A 27,405-nucleotide genomic window follows, 5' to 3' on the forward strand; every position below is an offset into this window, starting at 1 on the left:
CGCTACGTGTATTAAATTGATATCCCGTGAAAATCTTGCCTCGTCAGCCAGGCGGGGGAGGCCGCTTAGAGCCGAGCCACCGCTAGGAATGGACGTTGGTGTGAGTATTCTTGACTTTTCACACTTACTGAAAAAGTGGGAGACTTATGTGTGTGCGTACAGACTTACCTTACAACTAAAGATTAAATTTTAGAAAACGAAAGTATAGCGTTGAACGGTTCGGGTGTTCGGAAGGGTTTGTCGAGAAATTGGAGCTGCTTCACAGCCTCCACGCAGAACTTGGCCACAGCCGTGAACACCTCCACGAGATGTGACGCGACTCAGAGTTGGTGTTCAAGAAGAGACGGAAGGTCGAGTGCTTGACCTGCTGGTGATGCATAGACATCGTTCCCCGGAATCCACGGTTCGAGCCTCACTATGATGCTGGTGGATACACAACTAGGACGACACTCCACTGCTACTGAAGCGCCTGGCAAGTGGTTCACGACGAACGGTTTTCGGCGCCTGAGGAAAATGGATATTTTGCTTTGATGAAAGACTAATAGACGTCTGTTTTCCTTTGCCGTCATTGGAGAACTGCAGAGGATGATTTAGGGTTGATCTGCACAGCAAGGCGTGAGCGCATGCATGTAGATTGATCCTCTTGTCACCGCCGAGAATAATGGTGCGTCTCGGGAGATTACTCAACGCTGCAGAGGCGCGGGCAGACGCTCGGGCGGTGCCATTTTTCACCACTATGAAATGTTCATTTCTCCTTGTCCTTTTGTAAGATTAAGGAGGATAATCGCCAGCAGTAAAATACGACTTGAAACTTTAATAGACAAAAGTCTACAGGAAATGGACAAAGAAAGCCCATTCTAGCTTTTTACACGATTATATTAGTAACTTGTTTTGCATTGCATCCCAGTAAGTCGAAGGGTGAAGATCAGGCGTCTGATCTCAGCAGTTTGAGTAAAGTGAGTTAACAGTCCTGCAAACATTCACGCCAGTAATGGCTAATTGGGATCCGCACTGAGGCAGTTACCGACAAATTACAACCCCTTGAGATGCAGCCACCTGCCGCCGCGCCGTCTCACCCTGTCCCAGAGGCCAAGAGGTGGAGGCAAAATCTGGCTCCTCCACCTCCTGCCAGGCTGTGTATATTGGTGTGAATTATGACACGCTCTTGGGATCGCTTTATCATGCAAATTTTCCGCTAGATTACCGTTCACTGAGTCACTTGTGGGGCGAGAGCGATCCACTTATTTGGCGATTTGCTAGAAGGCCGTAAAGCTAAGGTAGATCCGGAGGAAGGCGACGCGGACCAATGAGACCGTTTGTTGGGTGCGGAGGAAGCCGACCGCCAAAAGGAGCACAAAAGTGACCGAAGGGAAGAGAAATAGAGATGTGTACTGTATCCACTTCATTGTTATAGTTCCTCCTTGCAGTCATTTTACAAGTAACGTTCTTATAATAGGATATGAAAGTCCCGGAGAAGACAAGATAAGAATATACGTTATAATGAAACAGCATGAACGGCCCAAACAGCAAAGTGACATCCTACGCACATTATATTGTGATTAATATGTAATTTAATCTTTGATCCTTATGTTGTACAATTGGCTACGTTTGCGCTGAATCGGAATTTTTGTATTGCCTTAATCATCGAAAAAAAAGGAGAGATGTAAATTGAGTGAATATGAACGTTAGGTAAATGTTCACGGACATGCGATTTGTTTTCATTCCGGGTTGGTGTCATGCAATAAACGTTTCATATTGAAGAAAAAGTGTGAATCGAATGTATGTGAAGATAAACGTTTGGCAAGTGCTCACGTACGGACACAGTTAGCAGAGGAGGCAAGTGAAGTGTCAGGAATAGATTTTAAAAACAGATCTTAACCACGTGGAAGACAAATCTTTTTCCCTTAAAGTCATCAAAATCACGAATCATCATTATTTGTGCGAAGGAGAGAAAATATGTCCGAGAAAACAGACGAGCAGAGCCAGGTTTACGAGGGTCTGTGCTCCACGCGTCCATTGTCGAGTTGTCTTATCTTCCGGGACAGTGAATAAAGGACGGCCCGGCTCTGTGTGTGTGTGTGTGTGTGTGTGTGTGTGTGTGTGTGTGTGTGTGTGTGTGTTATTCACCACGGCCTGATCACGTGTTGAAATAGTAATCGCCAGCAGATACCCTCCCGACATGAGCACGTGCTCTTTATTGTCGATCTCTGGGTACTGCCAGGACCTCACACACCACACACCCCATCCCCCTTGCTCAAGGGGGGACAGTAACCACTCCTAGTCAACGGAAAGAATCCGGGCTCGAACCGCCGCCCTGTCAGACCGTGAAACCTGGCAGCGCAGCGCTCAACCAGTTGAGCGTGTGTGTGTGCCTGTGCCTGTGCTTGTGTGTGTGTGTGTGTGTGTGTGTGTGTGTGTGTGTGGGCAGCAAGAGGGGGGGGGGGGGGGGGGAGGCACCCTCCAGGGAAAGCCATCACCTCGCATCAGACAGTGAGCTGGAAAATTTGATTTACCTAATTATCGTACTCCTTTAATTAAAAAAAGGAATGATAATTGTCTCACTTTGCTGTTATTCAGTATCCGCCAGCAAGTGGCAAAAGTCCTGTTTTCATAATTTTCTGTCCTTGAAAAAGACAACTGAACGCGCTTAACGGACAAAATATTCGTCAGATGTTTTTCAGTTCTTAAAACAGTTGACGATATAGTGAATAATTCATAAGTAACAGAACGTTTAAGAATATAGGAAGATTTATTCAATATGACTATTTTTTGTTCAAAACAATAATTAATTATCTTTTGTATGTGGAGAAAGAAACTCAGTGTAGGCGGTACTTTAGATTACACAGTATTACAAAAATAACAGCAAACAAATTGCTAAAACCTTAAAATATTATACAGAAAATGCTACTCATGCAGTTGGTAATTATTTTTTTCTGCTACGCTGCTTACAAGGTTGGTCGTTGAAATCTACACAGTAATAATAATGATATATTCTGGACCGCGTGTGTGAAGGGTGATAACTAAACACAAGGGCACGCTGATAACTAAACACAAGGGCACGCTGATAACTAAAAACAAGGGCACGCTGATAATTAAAAACAAGGGCACGCTGTTAATTAAAAACAAGGGCACGCTGATAACTAAACACAAGGGCACGCTGATAATTAAAAACAAGGACACGCTGATAATTAAAAACAAGGGCACGCTGATAACTAAACACAAGGGCACGCTGATAACTAAAAACAAGGGCACGCTGATAATTAAAAACAAGGGCACGCTGATAATTAAAAACAAGGGCACGCTGATAATTAAAAACAAGGACACGCTGATAATTAAAAACAAGGGCACGCTGATAATTAAAAACAAGGGCACGCTGATAATTAAAAACAAGGGCACGCTGATAATTAAAAACAAGGGCACGCTGATAACTCAAAACAAGGGCACGCTGATAACTAAAACAAGGGCACGCTGATAAAAAAACCCAAGGGCACGCTGATAATTAAAAACAAGGGCACGCTGATAATTAAAAACAAGGGCACGCTGATAATTAAAAACAAGGGCACGCTGATAACTAAACACAAGGGCACGCTGATAACTAAAAACAAGGGCACGCTGATAACTAAAAACAAGGGCACGCTGATAAATAAAAACAAGGGCACGCTGATAATTAAAAACAAGGGCACGCTGATAATTAAAAACAAGGGCACGCTGATAATTAAAAACAAGGGCACGCTGATAACTAAAAACAAGGGCACGCTGATAACTAAAAACAAGGGCACGCTGATAACTAAAAACAAGGGCACGCTGATAACTAAAAACAAGGGCACGCTGATAACTAAAAACAAGGGCACGCTGATAACTAAAAACAAGGGCACGCTGATAACTAAAAACAAGGGCACGCTGATAACTAAAAACAAGGGCACTCTGATAACTAAAAACAAGGGCACGCTGATAACTAAAAACATGGGCACGCTGATAACTAAAAACAAGGGCACGCTGATAACTAAACACAAGGGCACGCTGATAACTAAAAACAAGGGCACGCTGATAACTAAAAACAAGGGCACGCTGATAACTAAACACAAGGGCACGCTGATAACTAAAAACAAGGGCACGCTGATAACAAAACACAAGGGCACGCTGATAACTAAAAACAAGGGCACGCTGATAACTAAAAACAAGGGCACGCTGATAACTAAAAACAAGGGCACGCTGATAACTAAAAACAAGGGCACGCTGATAACTAAAAACAAGGGCACGCTGATAACTAAAAACAAGGGCACGCTGATAACTAAATCCAAGGGCACGCTGATAACTAAAAACAAGGGCACGCTGATAACTAAACACAAGGGCACGCTGATAACTAAAAACAAGGGCACGCTGATAACTAAAAACAAGGGCACGCTGATAACTAAAAACAAGGGCACGCTGATAACTAAAAACAAGGGCACGCTGATAACTAAAAACAAGGGCACGCTGATAACTAAAAACAAGGGCACGCTGATAACTAAAAACAGGGGCACGCTGATAACTAAAAACAAGGGCACGCTGATAACTAAAAACAAGGGCACGCTGATAACTAAAAACAAGGGCACGCTGATAACTAAAAACAAGGGCACGCTGATAATTAAAAACAAGGGCACGCTGATAACAAAACACAAGGGCACGCTGATAACTAAACACAAGGGCACGCTGATAACTAAAAACAAGGGCACGCTGATAACTAAATACAAGGGCACTCTGATAACTAAAAACAAAGGCACGCTTCCACATGACACCCAGACGTGACGGGTCAAACAATTCCATCAGATTATCGCCCATCCCTCACCTCTGTTTAAAGGAATTATATATTATTTTTTATTTTATTTTGTGCAATGTTTGATAGAAAATATGTTTGGATAATGCTAAATTTACTTCAAACTGATTTTCTTGGTCTGCCCTCACTACATCTAAACCTTCTCTCTTCAAGGTTATCTCAGATTACTTATATTTCAGCGTATTGTTACACAGAGATTTTGCTCCAAGGTCCATTCAGTGCCCGCGTCTCTGGTTACATTATTCCCCTCGTCATGCGAGTAAAATGAAGCAGAACTTTTCATCAAGGGTTATGTGTCGTTTCCCCTCCACGCAGAGCCGTCCCCAGACTCCCCCCTTCCCCATGCAGGCCAGTCTCTTGTTTTTGACGTATATGTTTTTACCCTCCCACTGGCGTAACGTTACCTCTGACTGCTCGTTACAGTCTTTGTTAGTGTATTCGCCTTTGTTTCGCCGTTGCTTGGTGCGGTAACAAAGGTAAAAGTAGTGCTAGCAGACAGACAACACCGTCATCTGCTCTCTGATATATTTAGTTTAATCAATCTTTTCTAACGCAATGACAGCATTCTTGATACTGAATCTCCCTCCTTCCTACCATCTTTTCAGAATTGGAGTTTCGAGTCGCAGATGAAACTTAACCTAACGGTAACTATTCCTTGTCAGCTTCCTTTCTTTATCTCAACTGGAGTAGCATGTTGTTGGAGTAACGTTCCTTGATACTGTATCCATCGACCCCCCGACAATATATTAACGATACGGTGATGAGTTTGACACAGTTTGAAGGTCCTTTGCCTCGCCATGGCACTGACAACTCAATACTGCCGACCCTCCATTGACAGTGTTTGTTTTGTCGATTTATTACTTCTCCGGCTGATGTATTACTCGTGTTAGGGGAAGTAATGTTGACTTGGGAGTGAGCATGGGTTTGCAAGGAGAGAGAGAGAGAGAGAGAGAGAGAGAGAGAGAGAGAGAGAGAGAGAGAGAGAGAGAGAGAGAGAGAGAGTCGGGCAGGTGGATAAGTAGGTAGATAGGTGGTAGGCTGGTCGATAGATAGATAGATATCACTCTCTCTAATAGCCCTCCTGAGCAGCCTCGTCTCGGGTATCTGTTCCCTCTGCCTGGCGTTGCTGCCCCAAATGCCAGCCTTCGCGAGACCAATCCACTGTAGTTGTTATTTTTAGCTATTGTGTGTGTGTGTGTGTGTGTGTGTGTGTGTGTGTGTGTCCATTCTCAGTTTGTAAATTTCACGGCTGTCTGTCTATCCACCACCATTTTAACCACTAAAATAACCGCTCAAACACTAAAACGTACAAACAATAAAACACAAAGCACAAAAGATTCAGAAAGTAAAAGAAAAAACTTAAAACCCTTAACAACTCTTAATTGCACTTAACCTTTCAAACATAAAGATACTAGACGCTATAAAATAAAGCTCCAATAATCCATAAGAATTAGTAAAAAAAAAAAAAAGTCACATAATCTACGCCCCCGCCCCCGTCGGCGCACACAAGGGATGAGGTGAAACGTTTTTTATAAAGAGTTCCGTGCTTCATTTATTTGGCGTTTTATGAAAAATCTGTATACACCATCGTGTTCTGGAGGTTTTTCTCTATAAGATGGAATTGTTTATTTTAGTAATCATTTCATAGCCGCTGCAAATGGTAGCTGTATGTAAAATGTATTATAAACATTACAGAGTGATTCCTTAACTTCAACTCGTCACTATTTATTTAGTTTCTTTTTTATTGAGTTTTCACAAATATATTCAAGTTCTGCAATCACTGCTGCGTTTAACGGTGTTAACCAAAATATCCTATCTAGTGTATGAGTTGAGTTACAGCAAATAATATAGAAGCATGTCTGTGATGTCACTCCTTCTGACCGAGCGAACTCGCGCGAGAAAAGTTAACCGTTAACTCTTCTCGCTTTCTCGCCTACCAGCTCGCTTTCTCGCCATTACCTGCTCGCTGCCAGTGTGTCTACCTCCATTGCTTATAATGTATTAAAGTTTCTTGCTCTCGCTCGCGCACACTTTCTCGCTCCCTGTGTGGCCGCGGCCTGTGTCGTAATTTCATCAGAAGAAAAGTTATATTGCTGCATAATACGCAAAATATAATATTCTTTAATCATGAAAAACAAATCATATTTTGGGGTTTGAGATTGAAATAATTTTCCCGTTGAAGCTGAGACGGTAAGCCTCAGTCTAGTAATGGACCTGATTGTATCCAATTATATTATAGCCTCTCCTGCTCATTAGCGTGAGTCAACGGGAGGCACCCGCCGCGACACTCCAGACGCTTGCCAATAACCGGCTGCGGCAGCCTCTGCTGCTGTAGTGAGTCTGTTAATAACTGCATCAGAGAGACTAGTCTTCTCGGCTTACTCCTGTGGAGCTGCCCCAAGCCCTCGTCATGGGCTGTCGCCAGACAAAGGCTCGCGGTGCCTCCTAGGAGCCAAATCTATTGAGAAGGAAAGGAAGGGAAGCGCCAGCCGAGTGGCCTGTCCATGAAAATTGTAAACGTTCAATTCTGGTTTCTGACTGACTGTTTCTGGTCGTCGTCGACTGCATGGACGTTTATCATTCACAAACTGTTCATACTATCTAACCGAGAGTGTGAGTTCCGTCTGATGAAGCGACAACCCCCTCCCCCCCCCCCTTTTTTTTTTTTTGTGTGTGTGTGTGTGTGTGTGTGTGTGTGTGTGTGTGTGTGTGTGTGTGTGTGTGCGTGCGTGCGTGTGTAGTGTAGTGTTTGGCGTGGTTTGAGGCTTATTATTAACAAAATGCTCCAAGTACCCGCAAAACTTTAGCTTTTACAACGGCAATATAGACGAAAGAAAGTTTAAAAACTCTATCAACAAAAGAATTCATAATAGGTAATACCAATGCGATTTTAAGCTCAGCGAAACACTCAACGTAACCGCTGTAAGAATGAAATATATGATAACAAGACAAAAGGAGCTAAGGAGGACCTGAAGAAAGAGGCAAAAATCTTTAAGTGATATATTATTGCTTCCATTTTTCTCACGGGCTTCCGCTGCCGCAATAAATTTTGTCTCGTCAGACGTGGGATTTCCTCCTAAAGACGGTGACGCAAACAGATTTTCGATACACCAAAAAACGAAATTCGTGCGGGATTGCGTTTCCCGCCTCCCGCAGCATGTCAAGGGATATTCTCTCTCTCTCTCTCTCTCTCTCTCTCTCTCTCTCTCTCTCTCTCTCTCTCTCTCTCTCTCCCCCCCCCCCTGCAATAGGTCAATCCTCTCATGGGTACGTGCCACTAAAACTAAACCCAACGCAACTGTGAGCATCAGTTTTAAGTAACGGATGATTTTTTTTTTTTTGTTTGTTTTTTTTTTTGCTTTATGTAGTAATTCCCTCACGCGCCCTTCCGCCTCGCAGTACTACGCGTGCCGCCCTGGAGGATTTTGGTGCGAAAATCTTATATCGCTCGTAAAACTGCATCAGCCTCTAAAATGGCAGAGAACGAATGCTTGTATATTTGGGTCTTAATCAGCATTCAGTGAAGTTTCTAAACAGAAATGCAGCCCTCAGCAACTATTTTTTTTAGCAATGAGGAAATGAACCCAAAAATCACTAAAATGCTGAAAGAAATTTCTCTTGAAGTGGAAGGAATAAAAGAAAAGCAAATACTCATTATCTTTCTACATAAACTAAGCTAATGATGAAGAGCAGAAACTTGATGGTACAGTTAGCCAAATATAAAATAGGAGCAGTAGAATTTATATAAAAAAATAATATCTAAGAAAAAACAGAAAGGCGCAGAGATGCGCCAATCTCAGATTCTACACAGAAAGACACAAGGGAAGACAGCTCAGCAGATGCCGTGCATGAAATTAAGAAGCATATGGAACGTTCGTATCGATACTGGAAACTAAAGGCACACAACACAAACGAATGGAAACGTTTGATAAAGGCCTGTGTCCTTCAGTGCCAGGATACAGGCCAATGATGAAGACTGACAATTATTAAAATGCTTTATAATTGCTGTTGCCCGTCAAAATATCTATAGATTGGCCTCATGTTGTCAAGGTATTTTACAGTGTCTAAAACCCATTGCTCAATGGCGTCACGTGAACCCAAGGCGGGAGCAGGCCGCCACACGGGCTTGGGGCTGACTTTCGCAGTGGACGGCTCAATACGTGATCGTTCCGCCTGGAAGTGCGCATGCCGGACTTAAAAAAAAAAAAGCATAATGTATAGAATCTTCGTAAATAAACAAGGTTGCTGGAAAGTCGTCACTATGACAGTTTTAAAGGGGAAGTTAGAGCCACTCTTCTGTTCTCTTGCCTCTGTGCACAACCCCGCCTCTTCGGCCCTCGAGTCCAGTGCCGCAGTGACCGGCAGTGACATCCGACTCAGTACAATTTAGTTTCTCCTTCAGCTGTCTCCAGGTGGCCATTTTTCAGTCAACTCCTAACGAAGACGAATGGCTGGCTGTAGCTTCAAACCCACCCTCGGACTCGTCGGCAGCCATGAGAACCTCTTCTCTTTGGAGCCACACGTCATTTGTTTGAGTGAATTCGGTGAGGAAGTTGACAGCATGCAGTATTAAAAGAGAAATGAATATAAAGGTTTCGCGGAATTGTCTGTGTGACAAAAATATATATATTGCGTTGTGTCACGAGAAATGAGAAAAAACCTTCAATATCAGTGTTCCTTTTTCAGTTCAAAAAAGTTATAGCATGTAACTGCCACGCATCGGTGCACCGGACCGTCATCTGGTCACCAAAAGGAAGACTGTGAAGAAAATGCATATTGAATTCCACTTTGGCGTTCCCCCCTCCCCCCCTCCCTCGCTCCCCCCCCTCTCCTTGCTTTGCGGTGCCTCGAGGGCTGGTCGTTGGCCGCTGGTCCTCCGAGACGGGCCTCGGTTGCCGTCCAGGCCAAGGTCAGACTCACGATGCACAAGCTTTAAAAGTTTATAGAAAAAATAACAAAGTAGAAGCAGGAACACATTTTCCGATAATACCTTAATTGTAGAGCACCACCACCACACCACCACCACCACCACCACCACCACCACCACCACCTCCGCTATTACCACCATCACTACTACCACGAAAACCACAACCAACGCTACCACCACCACCACCATCATCACCTCCACCACCATCATCATCACCACCACCACCACCACTGCAACCACCACCACCACTACCACTACCTTTAATACGAGCACCATCATCACCTCCACCACCACCATTGTCACCATAACTACCAACACTACTAACACGATAACCAACACCACTACAACACCACCGCCATCATCAACAGCACCAATACCGCCACCACCACATTCCCAACCAACCCCAACCCCATCACCACCACCTCCAACGCCGCCATCACTTTCACCACAACTACAAACATGGCAAACTCCACATCACGACGATCTTTACGAAGCCAACGATACGCTAAAAGGTATTCGATTGCTCTCGCCCAGCCCTTCGAGTCAGTACCAGCAGTGAAATGGTCTCGTTACGTGTGAAGTAGCACTGGTCGGCCTCCCGTTACTCTGGAAGGCCTGACACACACACACGCACACACACACGGAACTCATTAAACTTCCCACGTGAGGCGTCCGGAATAGTAAGGCATTGTACTGAAGGCAAGAGCGACGCTGCATTTGCATTGGGTTTATAATATCGGCAATGTCATCTTATTGTGTCAGCTCTTTGGTTGCCAGGGCGGATGCTTTTTTTTATAGTGACGCCGAGATCTTCATCCGGCTTGACTCATGCTGCCGCCGATGCTCCTTCTGACATATGAGGCATCCAGAGAAGAGGCATAGGGGATAGAGTCATTTTTATCTAGTTTGCACAAGGAAAGGTAGGCTAAGCATCGCTGGGAGAAAAAGAAACAAGTTGTAAGATAAAAATGACCTTGCATTTGGTGTACCGTGGGTCGCTTTTCCTTTGCAACTTGTACCTCGTTCTTCCATACACCATTTCATATTTCTTGTTGCTTTCCCCAGCTCAAACTAGAAAGAAATGAAGAAAATGGCTTTGTCTCTTATCCCCATTCTACTCCGGACGCCTCATATGCTCTTTTTTTTTTTTTTTTTTTTTTTATTTTTTTTTTTTTTGTTGTTTGCCGCCGGCTTGATCTCATCTTTGGTGCCGTGGTGCCGGCGGCCGGCTTCCAGGTGGGGGGCCTGATGGTCGGCCCGTTCCAGCCCAGGCGAGTGTTTGGCGTGGCGCCATCTTGCATTAGCTCATGCTGCCTGCCTCCCCCCCCTCTCGTTCTTGATTCGCTTGGACGGCTTCCTCTAGTGGGGGGTTGATGTTGGGTCTTCAGGTCAGCATGTGGTGTTTTTAAGCCACTCGAAATGACTGAAAATCCGAGTGGTAGCGTGAGGATTCGAACCCGCGTCGTCCATCACGCGGCGAATGTGGGTCCAGTACGCTATCACTTCGGCCACCGCCTACCCACCTAGAGGGTATGATTGATAAACAGCATGGGGGTGAGGGCTTCTAAATCGCCAGCCAACAGTGGGACCTAGGGCCAGTTTCACAGTTCCCCATGATGGGTTAGTAAGCTCCCAAACCAATACCAGAGCCTTCGAAATTTCCTTGTATAGTGTCTGGTGTTTATATTTATGTTCACAAATTTGATGAAACTATACAGGAAAAGTCTTGTGTATTTAGTGTGGCATCGAAGACCGCACCATTTTGGATTGTATGGGATTCTATAGTTTGGTTCGGGCTGTTACGAAGACACTGTGTTGGACTGTGAAATCGGCTCTTAAACTCAGGGACTCGTCTTCACCGCCCTCACTCACTCAACATTAGGCCATCGTTTCTCATGTCGGGCTCCCTGTTGAAGATTCCTGTCCCTGCCACGCACACACTAGACAGCAGGGACAGTAATATAGTGTGATGCAGACAGGCGTGACGCTGCAAGTTTATTGGGTGTGAAGTATCGATTACCCTTTCAAATGAGGTTCTTTTTTTAGACCCATTTATGCATGCACGAACGATCAAAAGTGCAAAGGTTCCCTCCCCTCTGCCATCCCCCACGCGGTGATTATTAACCAGAGGGACAAACACCGTTGATCACCCGTGGGGGCCGCTGCTCCTCGCCCGCCCGTGCCAGCGCTGCATCGGCCCCTCGATCACCGATTACTATTAGTGCACCCTCTGTGTCGCGTCCCCCGTCTGATCCATAACCATGATGTTTGCGTGTGCCCACTTTTTTTGTTTTATACTGTTCCTCATGGTCTTGTATACTTGTTTATTATCCTTGCTTCTGTTTGTCTGTTTGTTTGTTTGTGCGTGTGTCTGTCTGTCTGTCTGTCTCTGTCTGCGTGTCTGTCTGTCTCTGCGTGTCTGTTTGTCTGTCTGTCTGTCTGTGTGTTTGTCTGTCTGTCTGTCTATCTATTCAACGATCACCTACATCTGTCTATATCTATTCATATGCCTATCTATCCATCCATCCATCTATATATCGTTATCTATCTATTTATCTACCAATCTGTATGTCTGTATCTTTATTTTCATCTATCTATTTACCTATCTTCATCTCTCTATCTATCAGTCTTTCTATCTGTATCCATATATGTTTAGACCGATGGAGAGATAGACAGACAGACAGACTGATGCACGCACAATCGCTACACTGAGATGCGAGGGGAGATTCTTTATTTCTACGGGATTAAGTGAAGCCATGAATAGGGACAAGGGCGGGGGCGAGGGTCGGAAAGAACAGTCTGATTGGACGACGGATAAAACACAGAAGCCTCTCATTTAGCGGAATTTTTATCAGCCTTTGTTTCATCACCAGTATTTTCTTTATTTTCTCTCTTTTTTTCTACTTCTTCGCCTGATGATAAAATACAGAAGCCTCTCATTCAGCAGCATTTTTTTTTCATCAGTCTTTGTTTCACCTGTTGTAATATTTGCTTCTCATTTTTCTTATTCTATTTATCTTTTTATTATTCTGGTATGACCCCCTGAATGAAAAATGACCCACGTAAAACATTATCCTCAGCGAGTCTCATCCGCTCACTCTAAAAACTCAGGCATATTTTTTTCTCTTGCCGATGTAGCAGATTTTGTTCTCGCTATATACACGCTTATCGATACTTGTCCTTAGATATTTGAACCTGTAGAAACTGAGTGAAATAGGTATAGTAAAACTGCCCCTCGATTCCCGACAACTCTTATTCACCCTTATTCTGTATCTTATCCCTTAGTAAATGGTATACAGGTTAGGTCCTTATTACATCAATCAAGATAGTCCACATTAGCCAACAGCCATAGTTAATAGCCACGAAACAGCCCAAGATAGCCCAGAATAGTCAATAGTCTTAGTCAATAGCCACAAAAGAGCTCAGAAGAGTCAATAGCCTTAGTCAATACCCACGAAACAGCCCAAAATAGCTCAGAATAGTCAAAAGTCTTAGTCAGTAGCCATGAAACAGCCCAAATTTACGCAGAATAGTCAATAGTCTCAGTCAATAGCCACAAAGCAGCCCATAATAGCCCAGAATAGTCAATAGCCTTAGTTAATACCTATAAAACAGCCCAAAATAGCGCAGAATAGTCAAAAGTCTTAGTCAGTAGCAATAATATAGCCGAAACTAGCCCACAATACCTAATAGCCATAGTCAATAGCCACAAAATAGTCCACAATAGCACACACTCTGCTCTCTCCGCCTTTTCAGCCACTTGAGTTACCTGTCTTTTTCTATAACCTTAAACGGCTTTGACATAATACTTCCCGGTGAACTCAGCCCCTGACGGAAGGTACGCCTAAAGAATGACTTCCACGGAAACGAATACTCCTGAAGCAATGAAGGAAGACATCTGCACATCTTTAATTAATTGGTTCGCTGAGAATGCAATTATGAGGCGATTGCGGCGGCGGTATTCGGGAAGTGTCATTGTTGTTGTTGTTGTTGGGGGTGGTTGGGGTGGTGTTGGTGTTGGTGGTGGCGGTAGGGTGGTTATTGTGATAGTGTTCGTGGTGATGGTGGTGTATGGCAAGAGTTCCCACGTGAGTCTCATCGAGTTTGGTCATTGCCGCCTCAACGATGCTCCTGCTCGGCCATGACAGGTCTGTTCGTGCAAGGGAGGGACGACATGGACCACTGAGCACGGGACTAGAATCAGTGGGTGTTGGCAGGATGTAGCGCCCATGTTCTGTCCGCTGAAGACACGAATACAGACAACGCACCCCCAGCAGCTTACATAGGAAGCACCTGTTCTTTGTTCATCAGTGTTTAATGAAGAGACAAAACATAATTGGAGACATGAACAAAGATATCAACGGTAGATCAACAGGTTATGATGAATTTGTCTGTGCTACGTGTTGAAGGCAGTGAGATAGACAACTGCATACCAATAGGTTATATAACTATGATACCTTTACATTCTGTTTCTTCACGTCGCTGACAAAAAAAAAAAAATGACGTTGGAGGAGGGAGGAGAGGCAGCGGTACACCAATAGCTTACGTACATAAGACGTCTCTCTTCTTTGGTCTTCTTCGCTCTTTGAATGGGCGAGGAATTCACTCAAAGGGATGGACAGTGAGAGTAACGTTATGTTAAGAGGAAGGGCCGTCTGGGAGCCGTGGGGAAATGAAGACAGTAACAGAAAAAGATGGTTGGGAGGTTGTTAAGGAAGTCAGCTTGGCATCATTTTTAAGTTATGGCAGTCAGAGACCGCCATAACGCTTTATCATTTTTTTTTCTTACTGGAGTATTGCCGCTTGTAATGATTCAAGACGCACTGTACTCTCTTGGCTTGATGCTGGAGAGTCCGCCTTGCGTATCGAGTGTCCGGGTTCGATTCCCATGCGGTTTGTTGAATAAAAAAAATGTCACGAGTAAATCAGTTTCTCATGAGCTTCGAGAAGTGGTAGATGCCCCATGACAACTTAAGGGGCTATTACACTGGGCAAATTTTCCGTGGATCTTCAGTCAAACCACGATTTCCGCTAGCGTGGTTCTCATTTGTTTCTTGTTATTGCTGCTGATGATGGGGAGTAATACTGTCGTCCTTCAGTGAAATCTACCGTAGCTTTGGAAGATCCTGGGCACGTCAGAAAACCACGGAAATATGAGAACCACGCCAGCGGAAATCGTGGTTTGACTGAAGATCCACGGAAAATGTGCCCAGTGTAATAGCCCCTTTAGACTTGCTGCTCAAAGGGTTTCGGTGCCATCTATCATCGTTATCTTCCTCCTCCTCCTCATCATCATCATCTCTGTTATCCTTAAAGCCGTCATCTTGGACGTCAACGACAAAATAAAAGATAACGTCATTAGAATCATCATCGTGATCTTTTCTGGAATTCCTTCTTTTACGGTATGAGGAAGTAGTTTACAAGTTTGATGTCAGCACAAGAAAGACACGCTCTGCCCACCCTCCCAATAACACGGGCCACTACCTTTTACACACACATTCTGTTCATAGGAGTTATGCACTAATAATATTCTCAAGCTTATGCCCACCACCACCACCACTACCACCACCAAGGAGGTTTAAGGGGTAGGCAGGTAGTTAAATAGTTAGTTTAATAGCTAGTCGAACAGCTTGTTAGAGTAAGCTTTTTTTTGTAGGAACAGCGAGTAGCGGGCTTTTTTTTATTATTGTTTCCTTTTTTTGTGCCCTTGAGCTGTCTCCTTTGTTGTGAAAAAAAAAGCTGGTTAGATATTTAATTAGATAGTTAAATAGTTAGTGGATCAGTCTTTTTTCAGTATTTTTTTGTTTTTGTCATATTTTTTTGGTGTTAATCCTATTTTTTCTATATTATCCATTTTTTGTCCTATTTACATTTTATCCATTTTTTTTTGCTCTTTTTTTATATCATTCATTTTGTGGTGTTCTGTGGTGGTCTGGATAAGCCTCTTTCTCCCCATAAAAGACTCACCCATAATTAGGCTGACGATGTTTGGGGCGAAAAGTGGATGATGTTTCTTTGTATTTTATTCTATCAATATTTAATTTTGGCCTCTGACTCTTCTGTTGGTGCCGCGGGAGTAAATATATTTCTTGAAGCTACGCCGGTACCTGCTGCTCCTGGTATACTTTCCTTGTAAAAAATCGCTAAAAGTAGAAATTGTAAAATAAAGTGAGACAAAGTGGGATGTGCAGCAACTGGCTTGGGGGTTAAGCGGGCACGACGGTGTATAAAATAATGGGTAAATGTAGGTTTTAGTGATGGAGCAAACTCACTGCAGGCTTTTTTTTATATATATTTTTCTTTACGCCCTTGAACTGTCTCCTTAGCTGTAAAAAAAAAAAAACCCTCATTGCTCAACTACTTTCGCAAATTCACCACTCCCCTTTCCCCATCAAAAGAGTGTCAAGAGCCAATTCACAGGCACCCCACACCCAGTCTCCAGTCAGTGCCATATGAGTTGGTCGAGGGTGGATAGGGTTAAATCTTATTGGTGGTCGGTGTACTGGTGAAAATGGTATAGCGTTGGTGTGGTAAGTGTTTGTAAGCAGGATGAAAAGGCTGTTGAAAAAGATTGGATGAGCTTATGGATAACTACACTGGCGCAAGGTACGAGGGAGGCTGTGTTGGGTGTGTGCTGATTGTCCCTTCATAACTCCCCGTTTTTTTTATGTTCTCATCAGGAAACTGAATCATTAAAATGCATACCCGTTGTTGTGTTTGATGGCTCGAAACTTTTTTTTTTATCATCCAGGTCATCAGCCAGTGCATTGTTGTTGTTGTTGTTGTTGTTGTTGTTGTTTTGTATTGTCTTTGCTTTATTGTTTTGATGTTTTTTGGTGTATTATTGTTTATTGTGTCTTTGATGTTATTGCTCTGTTTTTTTTTATCTGTTGTTCATTCAACCAAACACTCAGTCTGCTTCCTAATGAGCCAGAACAAACATCAATTAGAGTTAGACTGTCATCATGACTGTTACTTTCAGGATCAGTTAGTCGCCCAATTAGTCTTCCAATCAACTCATGGGCGAATGAGTCCTTAAATCAATTTAGCATCAAGTAACAATTGTTACTCAATTAAATATTAATGATTAAACCATCAATACTATAATGAGTGACATCAAGTCGATTAATTATTACCTGATTCATTAGTAATTAATTACCAATTAATTATCATTGGTGACACTTGTGGTCCCAATATAGTGGTGGCTGTGAGTTAGACACCTTTCGTTTATTCCTATTATTGTTGCTTTGAGTAAGAAAATGCTATTTTTTCATTCAGCAACAATTTCTAGAGCTCTAGAAAAGCACCAGAGCAAGAAACGTTAAGGACAAAGGGAAAACCCTATTCTCTGCATCCCTGACAAAGTGTTTTAGAATTTATATGAAGTTGACAAAGTCTGTCCACCAATCCCATCAGTTTGAAACGTGAAAGTTATAGCACAACAGCAGGCTGTTCGTAGCCTCCTGTGACAGAAACGGTGGCGGCTGCTGGCGAGACATGTCGTCCCATACAGCCTCGTGCCATTACAAATTTGACCTGTACTCGGCATCCCTACGTCGCTGTGGCTTTATCCTGCCATGGCCACCGGAGAATGTTGCGACGGCTGCAAAGTATGTGCGGTTCAGGCCATTTGGAGCTTCGTGCATAACGGGCTGCACGGGTCCAACTTGGAGTGAATTTCGTCCAGGGCGGTATTTGATTCTTTCGCTTCTGTCACTGTCAGATTTTTGTGGTCACGGATTGACAGCTGGTGATTGACTGCTTGGCTGCACTTCCTCGGGACCTACGCAGAGGACTTTCATATTTTGTAGAGACACGAGTAACCTGCTTCAATACGGAGGTTCCCCTGTCGACTCACCCCTGGAGCGATGACACACACGCCGTTCATGAAGCGGGACAGCAGGGGCCTGGCACTGCTGCTGCTCCACGCCGTTCACTGCGAGGCACGACTCCACGCGCACGGGACTGTTACGATCATACGGCGAGACATGAAGCGCAGATTTTTGCCCGTAGTCTCCCTAATGGGCGAGGCAACGGACGAGACAAGCGCCGCCGCCCCGTCGAGTTCATCACCACCAGCGGGGAGCGTCGCGCCGAGGGGAGGGCCGCGAGTGAGTTTTAAAAGCGCAACTCCCTCACTGGCTTTCATGTGCCGCCGGATCATTATATTGTGACGGTGAGATTTTTTGTACCATTATGAGAATAGTATATGAAGATTTAACTTAGATATTTTAAGATTTTGTACACACATTTTTTCAAGTATATTTTTAGCCTTCTTCCATGGCACTTTTTTTTCTCCATCACTTTATTCCATTCTCAATAAGCAAGAGTGACAGTGGTGTAGGATTTCGTAATTTTAAACATGGATTCCAAAGCTGTTATATTTTCTTAACTTTTTTGGGGGGATAGAGACGTGAGTTCAATCATTTTCACCCATCGCAATTTGTATGAGTTTTGGAACACGTGCGTTGAAGCCCCTGCGTGTTTGATGTGCAGTCTTCAGAATGCGTCACACGACCTTGTCACTCCACTTGCTTCCTACTCCAGCTCCAACTTTGTGTTGCATATGTTATCTTTTTATAAATACTGCAGTGTGTGTGTGTGTGTTTGTGTGTGTGGTTTATGTTTGTGTGTGTTTCTGTCTGTGTGTGTGTGTGTGTGTGTGTGTGTGTGTGTGTGTGTGTGTGTGTGTGTGTGTGTGTGTGTGTGTGTGTGTGTGTGTAATAATAATAATAATAATAATAATAATAATAATAATAATCGGTTTATTTAGTTATGGTAGTCGTCAGGCTGATAATTTACCTATTATAGATACAATTTAACTTCGCTAATGGGGTTTTGGGGTCTGATATGTGTGGGAAGGTTATGGCGATGAAGCTTGGGGTGGGGGAGGTAGGGCGGTGAGGGGAGTGCAGTGCGGTAGTGCAGAGAGGGGGGAAGGTGCGGTCTCTTCAGATGACGGTGAGGTCAAGTCACGTGTAAATCCTCAGGTCAGACGCTAGGTTCAGGTGACAGTTGACGGTGGTGGTGCAGGTGGGCAGTTTATGGGAGGTCACTCAGGTACCCAGCCATCCTAAATCATATTGGATGTACTTATAGAGGCAAAGATGGAGCTTTTTGAAGTCTTTAGCACAGAAACGTCTGGGCATGCCAAGGATAGCTGGCTCAGCGATATGTTGAGATGCAACGGTCAGGCCGCGTCGGTGCTGCCCTCCACGGCCTTTTTACAAGAAGTTAGTTCCCATAGTCTTACTGAGGCTAAACAATTTTCGTGGTTGGCAGCATAAATATTCATGAAATTGAAGAGCCGTGGGGCACACCTGCATTGTGAAGTTTGTCAAGGAGATGGTTGAAAATATGAGGTCATAATATTATTTCCTGCCAGCGGAGTGTGTACTGCTTCAGCTTGTTGATGGCACGTTAGAAGTACCACGAGACGAAAATCTAAAACCTAATATATGTTTGCTTCTGTGGCTGGAGTCTGGCCACTGCTCTGATTTAATTTGTCAGTAAGGTTAGTGGGCGTTGTATGCCAACACAATGTAGCGGAAAGAAAAAAAAAGAGAGTGTCCTCATTTGCAGAGGAAGTTTAATATTGATTATTTTTACGGCAGCTTATGGTTGTTTTATTTAGAAACAGCATGCAAGAAGTTCATTTTCAATATTAACATTGATCTGTCCTCCGTAAAAAAAATCAAATGACGAACTTGGTTGCGGCGTCAGTCCTCAGTCAATGAATTGGTCTTGCCCAGCCTTATCTGACATGTAAGTTTATTGTAAAAGCGTCCCCATTATATTTGCTACACAACTCATTTATGACCCTCCGCTCAGAACAAAATATATGACTTGATGAAGAGTAATGTCTATGGTAATATTGTTTAATTAAAAGGAGTGTCGTATTCTCAGTGTCCTCCGCATGTAAATTAGTGCTTCAGGTGGACGAACCAGACACAGCCAGTGATGCGTGTGGCAGTATTGAGAATATGACGTGAGGGTTGGATCATGTTTCACAGTGTCCTACTTAATTAAAAGTTCATGAGGGTGGATTGAATAGACTTTCTTTAGCCTTGTAACCTTTGTAATATGAGTCTACACGCTCACTCCTGCAGCATCGAACAATCGAGTATTTTTCGACCATTTATCTTTTCCGGTACAAGAATCTTTCAGTCTTCCTTAATGCTCGACTTAGCGCCAGCTGAGCCTCCCGGCATCCTCAAGACTTATAAAATCAACAGCTTTCACCACCTACAGTTTTATGCAATATGCAATTACCTGTACATTAATCCGACTTATTGATACACCTCTATCTGAAAACTGCACCATCCTAGGGGCCCCAGAAAGTATTCAGACACACCTGAAAAAAAAATAGTGCTTTTTCCTCTGCCAAATTTTATTTCCGACACTTAAATTGCGTGTAGCACACATAAATGTCATATATATCATATACAGATGAGGTAAATTTTGAATGTTGATTTAACAGTAATCAGGGTGAATGGAAGACTACTGCTTTTTGTTGTGGACGTAAACGAGCTCGAGCTGGCAGTTCTTTGTGGGTGACTGGACCCGAGGACTGGCCAGCCTCAGCCTTTGAAAGCAGAAGACTCTTGTGGGCTACACTGTTTGTCCTGAGAGGCTCTCGGGTCACTCAGAGGTATTGTGAAGCCTTTCACTGCATGCACGTCACAAGCACACCGTTGCCATCTGTTGTATCGTCAAAAGCTGTATTTCTCTTCTCCTGAGCGAAAGGTTACACAGATGATTTTTTTATGTATGTATGGCAATCTCGATATTAAGAGTAATAGTACTTCTGTATGGTGAATTTACTAACATATGTTTATACTTGTTAAACTGAAAACCATCAAGAACATAGATTTTGTGAAGTAAAAAAATGATAATTCAATTACGGACTTTAATATGTAAAACGCTTCTTTACATTCACTCAGAAATATGAAAGTGCAAGTACGATATTCTCTCTCTCTCTCTCTCTCTCTCTCTCTCTCTCTCTCTCTCTCTCTCTCTCTCTCTCTCTCTCTCTCTCTCTCTCTCTCTCTCTCTCTCTCTCTCTCACACACACACACACACACACACACACACACACACACACACACACACACACACACACACACACACCGCTCTGATAACTCAATCGGTTAGAGCGCAGCGCTGCAAGGCTTCACGGCCAAACAGGCTGCGGTTCGAGCCCCGCTCAGGTCGGATTCTTTCCGTTGACTACGAGTGGTTAATGTTCCCCCTTGAGCAAGGGGGATGGGGTGTGTGGTGTGTGAGGTCCTGGCAGTACCCAAAGATCGACATAATGAGCACTTGCTCACGTCGTGAGGGTACCTGCTGGCGAAAGCGAGTTCGACTCGTGATTAAGCCATGGTGTGGAGGCTTCGTGGTGCAGTGGTTAGCACACTCGGCTCACAACCGAGAGAGCCCGGGTTCGATTCCCGGGCGGAGTAGAAAAATTTGGGCGGGTTTTCCGATACCCTACGCCCCTGTCCACCCAGCAGTGAATGGGTACCAGGTATTAATCGTGGGTCTGTTCCCTTCTCCTATAATTCCTTCCCCTTCTGTCCCTCTCCGGCATATGACCACAGATGTTGCGCCGACTAAACAAAACTTCCCAACTTCCTAGGCTATGGTGAATTACACACACACACACACACACACACACACACAACCCCTCTCCATCTCCCTCCTCACACACACTACGTCATTCCCGACTCACCGCCTTGTCGCCGAGCAGCGCCACACGGCAGTTCAGGTAGGCGGTCTGTCCCAGGGAGGCGGTGATGTTGCGGTGGCCGGGCGAGAGGAAGTAGGGCACCGTGATGAGCTCCGGGTACGGCTCCTCCTCCACGGCTGCAGGGGAAAGGAGAGGTAGTGTTAGCTAAGAGGGGCAGGGAAGGCCAGTCAGCATGTAGGAATCTTTATTTTTAGGGTAAAGGAGAAGACGTAATGGCTGAGTGAGAATACGAGAGAAAAGTCTTACAAAAATGCTGTCTTAGAGAGTAGTTAAAGCCAAAATAGATTCGCCATTAATTTCGTATGTGTCGTTTGTCTTTTCGTCGACACAGAATAACGCCGTGTAGTATTTTCCGTCTGTTGAGTCGTGTGATATGACGATCGGGAAAGGAGGATAAATGTGTGTGCAGTAGTCTTGTCAATGTTTGGAGTTTATAAGCCATTTAGTTCTTGCCTCTACGCCTCACAAGCTTCTCAAATCAATTTCGAAAGATAAAGGCGCATGGGAGTTTTGAAAATGGTTAAAGTTTTTGTCTTATTTTCTACGTTTATCATATCGATTTTAGATGACAATATCGAGGCGTCAATATGATACTTACGATACACTTAACAAAACCAACCAAAAAAACAACAACAACATGGCTCAGCAGATCTACGAAGTGTAATTTAGGGTCATGTGAGGAGTATAAAAGTGTACAGGTAACATTGGAGACAGCTCAGGGGCACAAAAAAAGGAAACAATAATAAAAAAAGCCCGCTGCTCGCTGTTTGTTGTGTTTAAGTCCTTGTGTTTACGGTTAGGGCTCTGCTATGAATGCGTCATCTTTTCCCACTGCCACACAGCGGTGCACAGAGGCTACACACATGAGATATCTGCGGTGCGTGGCTTTCGCGTGGTCTGTTAGGTTATCCACTGAATATATGTCAGCCATTCACTTTATAACAGTTCGTAGTTTGCAAAGGTATGTAGGTGTTATCTGCATGCGGATTATTTATTATTTTCATTAATGGTAATGCGTGTAAAACCATATCTGTCATTTGCCTCGTAATTTATGGTGTTTCATTAAAAGTAAACCGTGTGTGTAGATGTGGGTGTATATGTGTGTGCGCCCGTGTTTGTGTGTGTGTGTGTGTGTGTGTGTGTGTGTGTGTGTGTGTGTGTGTGTGTGTGTGTGTGTGTGTGTGTGTGTGTGTGTGTGTGGCGGGGGAGAGGGGGTTGGATGTGGGTGTGTGTGTATGTGTGTGTGTGTGTGTGTGTGTGTGTGTGTGTGTGTATGTGTGGTCTGAACGAATTTATCAGTTTTCATGAATCAGTATGTGTTTTGAAATAAGCGTTCACAGTTATTTCATGCACTAGGTTTCGTCCGCGCCCATCTCGCAGCCGGCACAGCTTTTATGGAAAAAAAAATGTATATATTGCAAATATTTTATTACAGATGTTTATTTTATTTATTTTGTTTTATTTTGGTTGAGCAGATGTCATTGGGATGTTTGTCTCCATACTGCACTATGAAAAAGTTAGGTAGTTAGAGTGATTTATTTATGGCACCGACATTAAAAAAGTGTTAATGATTTAGGGCCTTTAATATGTTTAGTCCGAGAAGCCCTTCCCATACACATACCCCCCCCCCCACACACACACACATACATGCTCACACACACACACACACACACACACACACACACACACACACACACACACACACACACACACACACACACACGTCCCATGTCCATCCAGCAGTAAATTGGTACTGGGTGTCAGTCGGGGGTCGTGTCCCGCCTCACGGGGTGTGTGTGGGTGTGATGTGAGCTTCCAGCCGTACCCAAGATTCGTCCCCTGAGCTCCAATCTCATTCGGGGAGGGTAGTGGCCTGCGAACGCGAGTACAACGCGTGATCAGACCATGTTGAATGACGTACACACTTACATTTTTATTGTTCAGCCACTTCAAATCAACGGAGGCATGACACTCATTGGATGTGTCAAGGATTCACTTGCCTGAACGGAGAGAGGAAAGTAAAAAGGAGAGGAATGTAAAAAGAAGAGGGATGTAAAAAAGAAAAAAAATATCTACTCAAAGTTTGCTAGACTACGTATGAAGTATCCAAAAACTTTACCATTTTTATTATAATCGCAATCAAAAGAAGAAAGTACGGAAAATCGGGCTTTCTATCAAAAAGAAATTAATAAAGAGAACGCTCGACAGAACACAATATTGGACGTATTTCTGTAAATGTTGTAACACCAAATTCTGTTGAACTAAGAAATATTTGCTACACTTTCAACTGTGAGAGGAGGCAAATCATGTGCTACAGAGAAAAAGCCCACAATTTTCCGTTCCTGTAAGTTAAGAGATGTCAAGAAAATAAGTATTTAATTAATATCCTGCGGTGCCCGGAAAGATAAACGTTTTTTCTCAACATCATTTATCAACATTTAGCTATATCCAAGCTGAGGGACACTCTTTATATCTGAAAAGAGAAGACTTAAAATTGTAGCAATAAGGTGCATTTTACGAGATCATAAAAAGGAAATGAAGAGGAGCACTATTTGTCACGTAATGTAGATTTATGGAGACATGGAGCAGGAGGGGACGGGAGGGGAGGAGCGAGGGAAGGCAGGAGAGAGGAGCAAAATGAGACTCATAAAGAAGCGCAAGAAAGGAAAATTAATGGAAATGGATACCGAGGAGAGACAGGGGAAGATAATTGAAATGCCTTGCTCAGTAATAAATACAATATAAATACACACACACACACACACACACACACACACACACACACACACACACACACACACACACACACACACACTGGCGAAAGGTTGTGAATCGTCCTGAATCCTGCATCCCTGGCCGATGACGTGCTGTGTGTTCCGTTGCGGACGAAGTCTTGGATGGAGCTATTCGTCAAAGTGCACTATGCCTGCGACAAGTACATTGAGTGTCACTCAGCGACTCGACTCATCAAGGAGGATCATAACATTCCAATTAGTTCGGGAGCGGGGGATGCGGCGCCTTTTTGGAGAACCTTCTGGCAGTGGGGCTGTGGTGTGTGTAGGGAAGAGTTGTTACTGACTCGAGGATTTTTTTTTTGCTGCAGTCGGAAATCCGTTACATATGGTCCATTGCAGCATTAGGCTGTTTTATAATCATGACCGTCCTGAGTTATGTAACACACAACCCAAAGGCGAACTGAATTATGGTATTCTAATATTATTTGACTTTGTGCGAGGGAACAACAGATACAACGGAATTAGTCAAGTGAAAAGCCTTTTTTTTATTATTTAGTTCACTACGCCGCAGAATCCGGAACTAAATCCGTGTTGTGACTCTGCTCACTGTCGCCATCTCACACGGCCTGCGAGGCTGCAACAGCTTTAGAGAAAATAAGCTCGCCAATTTTTGGAAAGAAAATGCTTGTGTATGGCGTGTATGGGACAAGGTCTCCAAAAGCAAAGATAAAGTGTTCATATAAGTTGAAGACATAAGTCATAGGAAATCACCACAATATAAAACAAAATCAAGAAAAAAAGTCATAGTTTTTGCTAAATCAATAGCACACCTAAAACAGCCATTAGATGCAAACATCACTATACAGGTTTCAAGGTAAAACAAAGACCATTTGACATTAATTATTCACTTGGACGGTTTCTTCTAGAGTCCGGGTTGATGGGTGGTCTTCAAGGGAGCATATGGGTAGTCTTAGGCCACTCGGCGGTGACTGAAAAATCCCAGGTGGTAACGTGGGGACTCGAATCGACGTTGTCCATGGCGTGATGAATGCGGGCCCCGCATGCTAACCACTCAGCCGCCGCCAAGTAAGTCTGATGCCACCATAGAAATACTTGCCTGCTCCACTAACGGTCTTGGGCGACCAACTGGGTCCATAATGAAAGCCTACCAACACTAAAGGGCAAACGTAAAAAATTAAAAAAAATAAAAATAAAAAAAAAAATTGAATACTGCCGCTGGCGAGAGTGCTACGCCACAGGGCCGTATTTAAAGTCCAATCCGAGAAGTTTCGGGTCCCTACAAAGGTCTGTTTAGGGGCCGTATTTCAAGTCCAATCCGAGAAGTTTCGGGTCCCTACAAAGGTCTGTTTAGGGGCCGTATTTCAAGTCCAATCCGAGAAGTTTCGGGTCCCTACAAAGGTCAGTTTAGGGGCCGTATTTCAAGTCCAATCCGAGAAGTTTCGGGTCCCTACAAAGGTCAGTTTAGGGGCCGTATTTCAAGTCCAGTCCGAGAAGTTTCGGGTCCCTACAAAGGTCAGTTTAAGGGCCGTATTTCAAGTCCAGTCCGAGAAGTTTGGGGTCCCTACAAAGGTCAGTTTAAGGGCCGTATTTCAAGTCCAATCCGAGAAGTTTGGGGTCCCTACAAAGGTCAGTTTAGGGGCCGTATTACAAGTCTAATCCGAGAAGTTTGGGGTCCCTACAAAGGTCAGTTTAGGGGCCGCATTACAAGTCCAATCCGAGAAGTTTGGGGTCCCTACAAAGGTCAGTTTAGGGGCCGTATTTCAAGTCCAATCCGAGAAGTTTGGGGTCCCTACAAAGGTCAGTTTAGGGGCCGTATTACAAGTCCAATCCGAGAAGTTTGGGGTCCCTACAAAGGTCAGTTTAGGGGCCGTATTACAAGTCCAATCCGAGAAGTTTGGGGTCCCTACAAAGGTCAGTTTAGGGGCCGGATTACAAGTCAATCCGAGAAGTTTGGGGTCCCTACAAAGGTCAGTTTAGGGGCCGTATTACAAGTCCAATCCGAGAAGTTTGGGGTCCCTACAAAGGTCAGTTTAGGGGCCGTATTACAAGTCCAATCCGAGAAGTTTGGGGTCCCTACAAAGGTCAGTTTAGGGGCCGTATTACAAGTCCAATCCGAGAAGTTTGGGGTCCCTACAAAGGTCAGTTTAGGGGCCGTATTACAAGTCCAATCCGAGAAGTTTGGGGCCCTACAAAGGTCAGTTTAGGGGCCGTATTACAAGTCCAATCCGAGAAGTTTGGGGTCCCTACAAAGGTCAGTTTAGGGGCCGTATTACAAGTCCAATCCGAGAAGTTTGGGGTCCCTACAGATTTATTCATCCCGAACTCTGTATGGACCTGACACTTCTCGGATTGGACTTGTAATATGTCCCATAGAATAGCACCTTTATGGTTCTCCTTAGCAAACACATCTATTTACCCGAGGTCTCTCATTCTTCGTTTATTAAGTTACTTTTTTTTCCAGTGTTACAAATCAACCTCCGATAAAGACAGATGTATGGTAGGGGACCGGGGAGGAATTTGTGGCTGCAGGATAAAAAATATCCATAATCATGGGGATCCGAAGAATGAATAGCGTGCTCATTAATCGCCCTGCCAAGATGGATGTAATATTGTGATGCAGAATAAATTTTTAGCAAGTGCAGCAGAGGTAATAACCGAAATTAAACAGATACTGAAATCATGTAACAAAGATGGAATATAAAGTAAGCTTCCACAAATTGATTATGACTACTGCATGGTTATAGCGCCAATGACTTAAAAAAAAAATATATGCGCTGCCACACTCTCCATAGTCATTTTTCATGCCTCAAAACTAGTTTCATCACTACATTAAACGCTTTGTTCTTCAATTAAATGTTGTTCTATATCTTGTTTTCCTATTTTATTCCTCTACAGTCATGGTATGTTATACATTTTTTTCCCGTTACTTTATGAAGAAGCAAATGAAGAAAAGTATAGGCAGCTGGAGAAAGTGTACAGAGAAAAAGATATACATAACCTGAATGCAGATGAATAATATAAAAAATCTGTTGTTAAAGAATATGTAATTAAGGCAGAAATCATATGTTCTACGCGTATCAGTGTGCTTGCATGTGTGCGTGCATGTATGTATGTATATATGTATGTATGAATGCATGTGTGTGTGTGTGTGTGTGTG

The 27,405-nt window shown here is 43.7% G+C and overlaps 1 pseudogene; it reads right to left on the reverse strand.

Annotated features, from left to right (window-relative positions):
- LOC127006429 (uncharacterized) overlaps positions 1-27,405 on the reverse strand; it is a 45,666-nt pseudogene that overhangs the window by 16,111 nt on the left and 2,150 nt on the right.

The sequence above is a fragment of the Eriocheir sinensis genome, chromosome 32 (assembly GCF_024679095.1).
Source record: "Eriocheir sinensis breed Jianghai 21 chromosome 32, ASM2467909v1, whole genome shotgun sequence".
NCBI classification, from domain to species: domain Eukaryota; kingdom Metazoa; phylum Arthropoda; class Malacostraca; order Decapoda; family Varunidae; genus Eriocheir; species Eriocheir sinensis.